Source organism: Gopherus flavomarginatus, chromosome 3, assembly GCF_025201925.1.
Source record: "Gopherus flavomarginatus isolate rGopFla2 chromosome 3, rGopFla2.mat.asm, whole genome shotgun sequence".
In the NCBI taxonomy this organism is placed as follows: Eukaryota; Metazoa; Chordata; order Testudines; family Testudinidae; genus Gopherus; species Gopherus flavomarginatus.
In genome coordinates, this window is record NC_066619.1 from 14,869,205 (window position 1) to 14,881,889 (window position 12,685).

The 12,685-nt window shown below is 45.3% G+C and overlaps 1 protein-coding gene across 2 annotated transcripts in view; it reads right to left on the reverse strand.

Annotated features, from left to right (window-relative positions):
- The window catches only part of SMAD2 (SMAD family member 2), a 91,045-nt gene extending 88,362 nt beyond the window's left edge, over nt 1-2,683 (reverse strand). For both annotated transcript variants that reach the window (XM_050944744.1, XM_050944743.1), the window contains exon 1: nt 2,571-2,683. The gene's annotated coding sequence lies outside the window, so the exon portion shown is untranslated. The remainder of the gene's footprint in view (nt 1-2,570) is intronic.
- Between the last annotated feature and the right edge of the window lie 10,002 nt (nt 2,684-12,685).

Below are 12,685 nucleotides of genomic sequence, written 5' to 3' on the forward strand. Positions count from 1 at the left end.
GTTCTTTGAGACAGAATCTGGAACTCTCTTCTCCTTCTCCCTCACCCTTCAGACATGTTGCAAGGTTGGTTCGCCTAAGCTTTTTTTTTTTTTTTTTTTGGGGGGGGGGGGGGGGAGAAGGCAGGGGGATGGGAAGAGTTTACATTGCTCAAGCTTTCAGCAAGACTGAGAATTCCCAGGCTCCAATTAAACTCAATGGTAACTACAAGTGCTCAGCACTTTGGAAAGATCAAGTTGACATAAGAGGATTGAGAAGGATCCAGGAGGGCCTTTAGTTTGGAAATTCTCATTGTATGAGCAAATTAAAATCAACAAGATGCGGACAGGGGAGAGGTAAGGGGAGAGAAAAGAGAAGGAGGTCAATTTAGACAGGAACTAAACCCTTACAAAGTGTAAGTCTTTTCAAGTACCATTTGAACTTCTAAACCTCACTAGAGTTGATTATTCCTACTGTAAGTTTGACACTACATAGAATATCCACAATTCCAGTCTTCACTATCAAAAGAACTCTGAAATTCTGCAGACTATTTTTGCTAATCTGCACTTCTGAGTCTGAACTGTATGGGGCTTCAAAAAGGACATCCAGTGAAGTGGTAAACTACCACATCCTCCAATACATTGTTAAATATCAATTTGAAATGCCTACAATTGGGTTTAAATAATCAAATTCTTTAAGAATTAGTCTCATTGAGGGTTAATACCATATTACACCTTTACTTTTCTTGGGGGGGGGTGAAGGGTAGGAGTGCGCACTATAAATTGGTTGGGGGGGGATGCCAAGAACTTCACTTCTATACTCTCTTACTATAGAGTTAAGCCTCATGATAAAGTTATCACAACAGCAATCTTAGCAATTTAAGATTATAACTAGAGTAATGTATCAAACTGATTTTTACCACCCTTGATTCTTGGAAGACAATTAATAATTCTGTGGAAGCAACAGGTTAAGTAAGATACCCCTGAAGAGCAAAATATAATCCTCTTTTTCTAACGCTAGAGAAGGAAGAAAAATATCTATGAAGGAAAGTCTAAAAGTCATTTAAAACAGGAATCTTATCTGATTGAAAGGGCCCCTTTCTCTCAGCTACAGGAACCTGATCAGTTTGGGGTGAAAAATGAGTCGCCACAGGGGAGGGGGGCTGTCTTATTTCTTTTATATATATTATACACACACACTTTTTAAGTTTGCATTTTGCTGAATCTGACACACTGTGATCACCCCACAATTAAACAGTTAGCCAATTGTAAACATTGGAAGTATATAAAACTGTCCTTACTACAGCCATTTGTTAGATAAAAAAGAAAAATCTTAAGCAACCTTCTCTTTAAAGACACCCTCTCTGATCAAATGCAATAATTTAAATGGCTTATTTCACTGTAAGCTTCTTGATACGAACATATCTTCATTATTTTCTATGCACTCAGGAGCTGCTTATTATAACATTAAAACACTGCAGAGATATGTACATCTCAGCACTCACATAAGATATACTTAAAGAAAATGTTTCCTGTTACTGACAGTATGCAAACAGTATTTGTCTCGTAGATTTTTGTATCTGGAGTAGATCTTAACTAAACTTCCATACTATAATTGTTAAGGATGTTTTTCTAAAAGCTGTAAGCTTTGTTTGTGAAGCAGGAGAGTACAAACAGTGAATTTAGATTTGCAATTGAATCCCAAACTCAACTTTCAAACAGGCTTGTAAGAAAGTCTTCTTACCGAGCCATCCTTTATACAGAGTGTAAATTAACAATTTTACTTAGCTATTTTTCCCCCTCACACATATACACAGTGCTACAAGTGGAAATTTTGCAAAATTGCTAAAACGACCACTATTTGCAATTACAGTACTTCAATTATAGCACCAATTGGGTATGATGTGCTTATTTGTGTATGAGATTATATACTTCACATATGTTTGCTTACATCTAAGTGAAGAGGATGAGCATTCACTGCATACAAGCAGGGGAAAGAGACTCAACCCCTAGGTAACACCCACTGGAGTTAAGGCTAAAAGTCACTTTCCATTCCCCGTTTTATTTTCAGATCGCTCACAATTTTATACAGCGTTGGCTTCTGAGGCTGCAATTTTCCACATTTAATCTGTGTAAAGATCTTTGTTGAGCAAAGTCTGAGCTAGAGTTTTTCCAAGGCTTTTTTTGAGGGGGGCGCGGGGAAGGACGGAGAGTGGATAAGTGATACTGACCCGCAACCCCATCCCCGCACAAATCGTATTGTCCCCATGTTTATCTCCTGGGAGCAGGGCCCAACTGTTACCCTACTAGGGACAGGGGGAGGCAAAAAGAGAATCGGGCCCAGTGTAAGGAGCCGGAACCCGAGCCCAACCCCCATCCCACACACTCCCCGCCAGCCTCAGCCCCCCACAAGCCGAGCCCGCCCCCCGGCCAAGCCTCCTCCACCCCCACAGCAGCCGCCACCTCCCACCACAACAAAGGGGGGGCGCTGCCATGCCCAGCTCCGGGTCTGAGCCCCCCCACACATGCAAGGGTCACCCGTCAGCATCCGCGCCTTGACTGGCAAGGCCCCCCCGGCCTGGCCACAGACCAACCTCTTCCTCGCCTAGCTGCGCCGCTGCCGCTGCCGCTGCCTCTCTCGCTGGCTAGTAGCTTCCTCTTCGCCGCCGCCCACTCCCCGCGCCATTGGTTAATGAACGCGACGCGGCGCACGCAGCGACCCCGTCGGTTGGCTCTGCCTTAAATCAGTTGTAGGAAGAGCGGGCGGCGAATGGGTGATAGAAGCTACGTCCCGCCCAGTTGAGCGATTGGCGGGCCTTCAGTCCAATCGGCGAAAGGCCGCGAGAAACGTCGTGATGGAGACCTCCGGACGCAGTGCGTGATCAGACTGATGGGAACGACACTCGCTGATTGGCCTACAATTGTGTCACTCCTAGCCGGGGGGAGGTAGCGCAGAAAGGAGAGCGAATAACCGAGTTTGAGTGAGAGCGCTGATCCTTCCGCCGAGCCGTCGCGGAGTTCGCATACCGAACTAGTAACCTTCCGCGCGGCAGCGGATTCCAGCAGAGAGAAATAGTTCCCCCTCCCTCCGTCACCACTCAAATCCCACAGCCAGGCTGGCGCCCTCTGCTACCCCTCGCCCCACAAGCCGCCACCGAGAGGGAAGCACGGCTCCCAGCCACGCCCCACACACACCCCTTGGCCGCCCAAGGGTTAAAAGGGGGGGGGGCTTGGAGCGTTGGGCACTGCACGAGTTATAAGCCAGGAGTCAGACCTCCCCCAGCATGGGCCCCAAAGCCTCAGCCCCTCCCCCCGATTGAATTAGGGCGTGGCTGGGTTTTGTGCTCTCCCACCTCCCCCACCCCACGCACCCCTGTGGCACCCACCACCTCACACAGCTAGAGCCAGTGTCGGGCTGGGGGCCTGCCCCGCCGGGTCGGATGCTACACGACCCCCTTCGACGGGCAGCCCCAGTCCTGCGAACTTCCCAGCCTAGCGCAAGGCGTGGGGGCGAGTTGGGAAATACGTTACCAATGGGCAGGCCACCATGCTACGATGGGACGTGCACGTGCCCAACGGGGCGAGGGGCAGTTTGTGCATCAGAGATGGAACCAGGACTCGGCCAACTCGTCTCATCTCGTGACCACTTGGGAGCACCGGCATCGCTATCATGGATCAGACCCAAAGTCCATCTTGTCCCTGACATGGCCCAGAGCCTGTTGCCTGTAAAACTCCCATTCTTGGCAGATGTGGAATAATTTGACTCCCTCCTCATCCTGCTCTCCTAATTTCTTAACATTTATTTTGATAAACCTGGCTGTTCTTGATATCCAGGGAAGCATCTAGTCTTTCTGAATCTTGTTACATTGCATGAGATCCATTAGATAGGAACAATAAAATTTAATCTGTGTTGAGCTGGGCAGGATTTACACTAGGGACTTACAGGTGAAAGGCTCTGCAGCTAATTAGCAATGCCCCGATGTATATGGTCCCCCCATAGACCCAAATATAACACCGTTGAGAATGAACCTTGCTGTCTTGAAAGATAAATGTATTAAATCAAATTCTGACCTTTTGCAATGCTGGACAAAAAGGCAAAATCTCCCCACACAGGCTGATCTCAAATACTCTTAGTTTGGCACACCCTGTTCTTAAAGAGACAGTTGTCATTAACCAAACTACGAAAGCTAAATATTAGAGTCAAAGCTTAAGGCCTGCTCCTGTATAGCACAGGCCACCAACACCAGCATGCTAACCCAACAACCAAAATGAAATCAGAATATGACAACCATAGAGACTAGACTATTCATTGGAGCAGTGGAGAGAACCTAGTTCCACACCTATGTGAGTGCCCTAACCTCAAGGTCATAGAGTCAATCGCTCTGGCTCCATCAATATTTAATTACTTGTAAAAAGTGGAACAGCTCAAACAGGAGAGATTGAAACCGACCTGCTCCTCAGTAGCCAATAACCAGAGGCCTAGGATACTTGTACCCAGGTTTTTGACATCCCAGGTAGGTCCCAAAATCAGGGATGTAAACCTGGGTTTTCCACATTCAAGGTGAGATGAGTGCCGTAACTCCTATGCTATTGGATACTTTGGGCTCTCTAGCTAATATATATCTTTCATTAAACACATCAAAAGTTCAGTTTTGTCCCAATGTAGAATGAGAAAACTTTGGGAAGTTCCAAAAAAATTTTGGACAGGAAATGAGTTTCTTGCTCAGTTCTAGTCATGTGTGAAGTTTAAACTCGCACCTTTAGATCCACCACAGAGACTGCTCCTATTTCAGCTCTGGGAATAACTGGTTTTGGGGGAAAGCACGCGGTTACCCTCCACGTGCTTTCCATTCCATTCCTGGTTCTGGGAGCAGATTGTAATCTAGTGATTACGAACAGCACAGTCAAATGTAGGAACATCTCTGTTAGGACTGTGGGACTGAGCTTGGGACCTAGGGATATAAAAAGCCTCTATACCAGGGGTCAGCAACCTTTGCACGTGGCCCGTCAGGGAAATCCGCTGGCAGGCTGAGATGGTTTGCTTATCTGCAGCGCCCGCAGGTTCAGCCAATCACAGCTCCCACTGGCCACGGTTCGCCGTTCCAGGCCAAAGAGGGCTGCAGGAAGTGGCGCGGGCCAAGAGTTGTGCTGGCTGCCATTTCCCGCAGCCCCCATGGGCCTGGAACAACGAATCACGGCCAGTGGGAGCTGCGATCGGCCGAACCTGCCAACGCTGCAGGTAAACAAACCGGCCTGGCCCACCAGCGTATTTCCCTGATGGGCCGCTTGCTCCGTACTAATTGAGGTAAAGAACTAGCTCTCTTACAAACCAGTGGCAGAGTCATAAATAGGGCCCTACCAAATTCACAGTCCATTTTGATCAATTTCACAGTCATAGGATTTTAAAAATAGTAAATTTCATTTCAGCTATTTAAATCTGAAATTTCACAGGGATCCTGACCCAAACAGGAATTGTTGGGTGGTCGCATGGTTATTGTGCGGGGGAGGGGGTTGCAGTACTGCTACCCTTATTTCTGCAGTGCTGCCTTCAGAACTGGGCAACTGGAGAGCGGTGGCTGCTGGCTGGGAGCCCAGCTCTGAAGGCAGAGCCGCTGCTGGCAGCAGTAAGGATGGCAAGGTGTGGTATTGCCAACTTTTACTTCTGTGCTGCTGCCTTCAGAGCTGGGCCCTCAGCCAGCAGGTGCCACTCTCCGGCCACCCAGCTCTGAAGGCCCCCTGCAACTCCCATTTGGGTCAGGACTCCCAATTTGGGAAACGCTGGTCTCCCCCAGAAATCTGTATAGGATAGGATAAAAACACACAAAGGACCAGATTTCATGGGGGAAGACCAGATTTCATGCTCCATGACGCATTTTTCATGGCTGTGAACTTGGTAGGGCCCTAGTCACAAACTTCAGTATGTGGTGCAGCTGCTTAAATGTGATACAGAACCATACTAGAAGCACCTAATTTGACCTGTTCCTTCTCAAAGACAGTAAGGGCATGTCTACAGTACAGTGACAAAGCTGCAGTGATTCACAGAAGAATTCCTCCATTGATCTAGTTGCATCTACACCTGGCATTAGCACAGCTTAACTATAGCACTCAGTGGTGTAAATTTTTCAAATCCCTGAGTGATGTAGCTAGATTGATCTAAATTTTAAGGATATATTACAGGATGCAAACTATACTGGCATCACTATGGTGCCATAGCAATGCCAGCGTATCCCGGTAGTGTAGACCCAGCCTATGCTGATCGAAGGCATTTTTCCATTGGTGTTGGAGGAGGTGGCATTCCTACAATGGTAGCTACATCAATAGAAGCATTCTTCCATTGCCATAGCTGTGTCTACAATCGGGTTTAGGTCATGCTGTGATAACCGGGGCTACAAATTTTTCCGAATTGTGAGTTCAACTGTAAAAAAAAGAAAAAAAAAAAAAAGACTGAATTAGTCCAAACAGACAAGGATTTATTGATACCACTCAAGGACCATCTGAAGATTATGACTGGTAAACAAGACGAGTAGAAGACCGGAAATCAATTAATAAAAATTGGCATGTTGGAAAAGGCCTCTTGGTGGACGAAATAATGAGAGGATGGACTATTCTGCCCAACAATCCCTTCGGGGCATTCTTAAAAAGAAAAGACTTTTAGGAAAAACTGGCAGAAGCAGCAGCTCTCTGTCAACAGCTGGAGCAAGCTTTAGCTTTATGGCTGCTGCCCTCACCTGTCTCCTGGAACCCCAGCCCATCTTCATCCTAATTCGGAAAGATATCCTGACCATACTGAGCCAGAAAGAGGGAGCCAGTGAAAGTGGCAAATCCCAAATACCACCTCGAATGTGAGTCTCTTTCTCATACACGCATGCTTTGTGTGCTCTTTTCCTATCACTCTCCTTTTTCTGACTAAAGAAGTCAGACTTGCCTGGCCAAGACTCTATATTTTGCAACACTGTTGTAAATCTGTGGAAAAAAAGTGACAGCTAAACATCACACAGGCATTCCCACACTGGCAGGGGCATTCTGGTAGTATGAAAATGAAAGGGATCTGGGACACTTGCCAAAAGGGTCCTTGGGAAAAACAAGTTTGGGAAACAAGGATCTACACTAGGGAACTTATGCTAGCATAGTCAGCCCCCCCAGGGTAGACATAGAAAAATTCCTATAGATGTATGGTGACAGGTTTCAGAGTGGTGGTGTATGAACATCATCTCCCTGAACAACATTAGCTACACTGACAAAAGTACTCATCCATCAACATAGTTGCCTTTATACTGGGGTTTTTGTCAGCATAGCTTTATTGGTCAGGGGTGGATTTATTATAATGTTTCTGAAATAAAATATACCTCTGATCAACTACTCCTAACAAAACCCTCAGTGTAGCCAAAGAAGGACTTCTGTTGACATAGCTAACAGCATTCAGGAGGGTGGTGTTCCTATTCTGACAGAAAAATTCCTGTCACTGTCAGCTGCATCTGCATTAGTGAGCTCTGACAGCATAGGCTATGCTGGCATAGACTCCATAGTGTAGACATACCATTAGTTCAGCAATATTAGAGACCTCAGTTCTATTCCTAAGACCTGGTATACCTACAAAGCTAGGGTGACCTAAGTCGCCTTGGATCAACCTATTTATGTATGTGTCTACACTCAAATTTGTCTCCAGCCAACCTAGGCAGCCCATTATGGCAACGCAGTAAAATCACTTCCCCGAATGGCACAGAGCTATTGTTGAACTTCTTTGGTCGATGCAGTGCCAGAGTAGACATTTTATGATCTGTGTCAACCCTGAGGGCTTGTCTACACTTACCAGGGGATCGACACATGGAGATCGATGCATCAGCAGTCGATTTAGCGGGTCTAGTGAAGACCCGCTAAGTTGACCGTAGATCATGCTCCCATTGACTCCTGTATGCCACCAATTCGAGAAGAGCAGGGGGAGTCAACAGGCGAGCGTCTCCCATTGACATCGTGTCGTGTGGACCCCGCAGTAAGTAGATCTAAGCCACGTCAACTTGAGTTACGCTATTCAAGTAACTCAAATTGTGTAGCTCAGATTGACTTTTCCCTGTAGTGTAGACAAGGCCTAACAGTCATCCAGCCACTGTCCCACAATACCCCAGCTGGTGCAACAGTAACTGCTCTGCCCATAATTTTAAACTCCACTACCCAGGGGTCACAGAGACCAGAAAGCCACCACCCCCCCATACACACTTTAAAAACCCATTTTTTGAAATGCCATTTTCTGGTTGCCCACTTTGGTAAGCACACCTAGTAGCTCACCTATGTTGTTTAATTCCAACTGACCGTGCTGGTTCCATGCACACTGGGAGGTACTAGGCATTCTCCTGCCTGAAGCAGGCAGGAAGTGTTGGGTCCTCTGGGACTATGGAGAGAAGAGGCTGGGAAACACAGCTACAGAACAGCAATAGAAACATGGATTTATATGAGCAGATTGCAGAAGGGATGCAGGCAAAGGGGCTTAACAGGTTTCATCAGCAGTGCTGCATGAAAGCAAAGGACTTATGCAAGGCATACCACAAGCTGAGGCAGGGCACCAAGAAATTTGATGCTACCCCACACACGTGCTGCTTTTAAAATGAGCTGCAAGCCCTACTTGGCAGTGACCCCACCAACATCCTGTAGTTACCTCTGAGATGTCTGAGATGGAGAACTCTGCCATGAACAGCAAGGAGGAAGTGGAGAAGGAAGGTGACGAGGGAGGACAACCAGGAAAACCACAGCTTCATGTGAGATACACTGACCAGTGAAAACCAGAGATTGTATTTTACGTCATAATGGACTTCACTGAATGACCTTTCTGGACATAAGTGTTTACTTTCTTTTCAATAGGAATTTTAAAAGTTTGACTCTGTAAAGTAGTTTGAAGTTTGTATGACATTGTATGTTTGTTTGCACTTTTTGCGCATTGCATTTTTCCACTCAATAAATTTATATTTTTGGAGAATCAAAATCTGTTAGCTTACAACAAATATTTAAGAATGCATAGCAGTAAGGAAGAAATCAAACAGTATTTATAAATGCACAGAGTTCATAGCCTCAGGAAAACACTCAGTCATATTCATAAGTGTACTGCAAGCACCACATAATTCATACTGGCAGGCAAGGCCCCAGCCCCAGCAGTATTTATACTTGCAACAGGCACAACAGAATAGATACTCATGGCAAAAAAACCAACAACCCATAATTTACATAACACAAGACAGACATTATCTCAAGGCAGAACACTAATGTGGCTGACGGCATAAACCAGTGGTTCTCAACCTATTTACCATTGTAGGCTGCAGCCAATACTACCTGTATGGCCCTGAGAACGTCACATGGGCTGCAGCTCTGTGCTGATTGGGCTGCAAGCAGCCTGCAGGCCGCAGGTTGAGCGCCACTGGTCTAAATGAACCTTTAAAGCTTCCTTCAAATGCATAGCTTCCCCCTGGGCTTTTGTAACAGCCCTGGTGTCTGGCTGCTCAAATTTTGCAGCCTGCTGCTCTATGTCCACCCTAGCGGCAGCTTTTCCCCCTTTGCCTAACATATATTATGCAGGACACAATGTATAGCCATTGGGATATTTTTCTTGCCAAGATTTCATCTAGTGAGTAAACAACACCATCAACCCTTCAACCTACCAAAAGCACATTCCACAATCATTCTGAGCCTTTAGTTGAATTTTTCCCTGACACTGTCAAGATGGCCAGTATATGGCTTCATGAGCCAGGGGAGCAAAAGATAGGCTGGGTTCCCAGAAATGCTATTGGCATTTCCATATCAACCACAGTAACCCAATGATAACAAAATAATTTATCTGCATGCAGCTTTCTTAATAATCCTTTGTTATTAAAGACAGTGTCATGCATCTTCTCTGACCAATCAGCGTTGATGTTGATGAATCATCTCCAGTGATCTGCTCGTGCCTGCATAGCCATGGAAAATTATCCCTTTCTGTTGATGTACTCAGTTGCAAGATGGGCTGATGCCATGATAGGGAATGTGTTCCATCTGTCACCCCACCACTGCAAATCCATCCACTATTTCTTGCACATTGCCCAAAGTCACAACCCTGTGTAGAAGATGATTAATGGCCCTACCCACTTGAATGACAACGGCCACAACTGTGGATTTTCCAACTCCAAAATGATTTCCCATTGACCCATAGCACTCTGGCATTACAAGTTTCCAGAGTGTGATTGTCACTTGCTTCTCCACTGTCATGGACCAATATACAAACAGTCTGGCCTAGTAGTCAGAGCAGGCATCCAGGGTGGGGAACGAAGCCAAGGGTCATCACTAGAGTCAACTGCCAGTTACCAGAGCCAGGGGGCAAGCCAGAGTCAGAATCAGGAACTGAAACGGAGAGTCAGTGCTGAGGTCAAATACCAAATGCCAGAAGCAAGAGTCAAGCCAGGTCAAGGTCAGAAGTTGGAGCTAGGACTGGTCACTGAGGATTGAAGGCGAGGTGTAAGGGCAGGAGGAGAGGCAAGGCTCAAGCACAGAGCATGAACATAGTGGGAGAAGCAGGGGTGAAGGCAGGAGCAAGTAGCAGAGTGGGAACCAGGAACAGGGTTGGGTGCAGGAGGCAGGCACAAACAGGATCCAGTGCAGCCACAACAGGAAACCACCTTGCTGCTCACACAAACTTCCTCTTCCTCCTCCTGGCTTAAATGGCACAGTTGAACCAAATAGTGAAGACAGGCAATCCTCCAATCAGAGTTTCTGTGGGTGGTCTCTTGGTTGGAGATATAGCCCTAGCAGTCTCCCAGCTCAGCTGGTTTCAGTAACTATTGGGTGGAACCTAGGATGTGGCAGCTCTTTAGGGACTCACAGGCCTTGGTTCACAGACCCAGGACATCAAATCCTCATTCTAGTGTCCCTGCACTGGAGGGATGGGCCGAGCTCAGAACACAAATCCAGGAATGTGGCCTTTTGCATCCAGAAGTCCTGCAGCCATTGCTCATCAACCCAGATCTATACTGTGATGTAATATCACAAGTCACTGCTCATTTCCCAAGCCCAGAAGCAGCGCTCCACAAATGCTACTAGCAACCTGGATTTTTTTTTGGATTTTTTTTTTTTTTTGCTATGTCCTCACAGATATCCTCATTACCCCCATTGCTATGACAGTTGTTGCGGTACTTCCTGAAGGTCTGCAAGAACAGGAGAATCATGTCTCCTGTATTTGGAATGTTCATGAGTTGTGCAGGCTCCATACTTCTGGCAGAGATGACAGAAACTGAAAAGCACTGTGCAGATTTGTGGGATTTTCAAAAAACAGCACAACAATTATGGGATGTGGAATGTATTATGAGGTAGAGAAACTTGCATGCTGGGAACATCCCTGTGTGAATGGTTATTGTCCAACAAAACACTGTGAATATGACCCAAAAGGCATTTTACTGGACAACAGTACATGGCACACAGGGCTACCTACCTGTGGTGCAATGTCCTTTATATCGACGCAAGCATTCGGGATTAGCATTTGCAGCACTGATGCAAGCAGATAAGTATTCATGCACCTGAGTGATATGCAAAGGCCTGCAGCTGTTCAACGACATAACTTGTGTGAGCCAAAGTTGTAGTGTAGACATGACCTACTTGACTTAAGTGATGTTACAGAAGCTCTCCGATATTTTATCTGTGAAAAAGTTGCAAGGTAATTTCTCCCCATCCAAAGGTTGCTAAGGCTTGTGAAACACCTAGAAACATTATCATCATTTATTGGAAGAGCTAGAATTATATGAGAAAAGTATCTCTCTCATTACTGCCTCCCAATGGTGTGTAGGGAGACCAGATAGCAAGGGTGAAAAATCAGGACAGGGGGTGGGGGGTAATAGGTGCTTTATATAAGAAAAAGCCCAAAATATCAGGACTGTGCCTATAAAAATCAGGACATCTGGCCACCCTAATGGCGTGAAGGTTGGAACGTTTCAAGTTATTACAGGACTACCTGTGGCAGGGGCCAAAATCTCCTTATTCATGAAAGTTTGCAACATTATGTTAAACCAGCTCTTTTAAAAATGTATATAAATATTTTCCCAATATTTCACATGAACAATTTTGCTGAAGCTACCCATAAGTTTATTATATGATTGCAAACCAGAGAAGAGGTAGTCTATGTGATTGCAGATGGGACGGAAACTATCACACAATGAAAAAATTGAGAACCCTTATCTAAGCCTTGATGCCCCTTCTCCTATTTATATCTAAATAGATGTAATGTTACATACCTGTAAACGTTTTTGCAGGATTGTATGCTCAGATTATAAAATCATGTCTTTCCCTTATTTATAAAGCACCATGCACATGTAAAGAGCACTATATTAAAAGTATTATTATTAATAATAAATAATATTTTATTTGAATAATTGTATCATTATTATTGTGTGTATTTAGAAAACAAAGACTTACTTCACTGAAGTTCTGAAATATGAACCAGTTGGAGACTAACAATGTACAGTAAGCCCTAAGAAAAAGGAAATGAATTGTTGACTATCAAGGTATTAGACAAAACAGTCAGACATTATCTGTAAAAGGTGGCATCTATTAAAAGAAAGGCATAATGTAGCTAAAATAACTGAGTATATTTATTCACATTCCCAGTTCATACTGTAAAATTCTCATGGGTAAATTAATACAGCCACCTTAAGATACGCAAATAACTTAATATTGAAGGCCTCATCTACACACCAAAATTGTA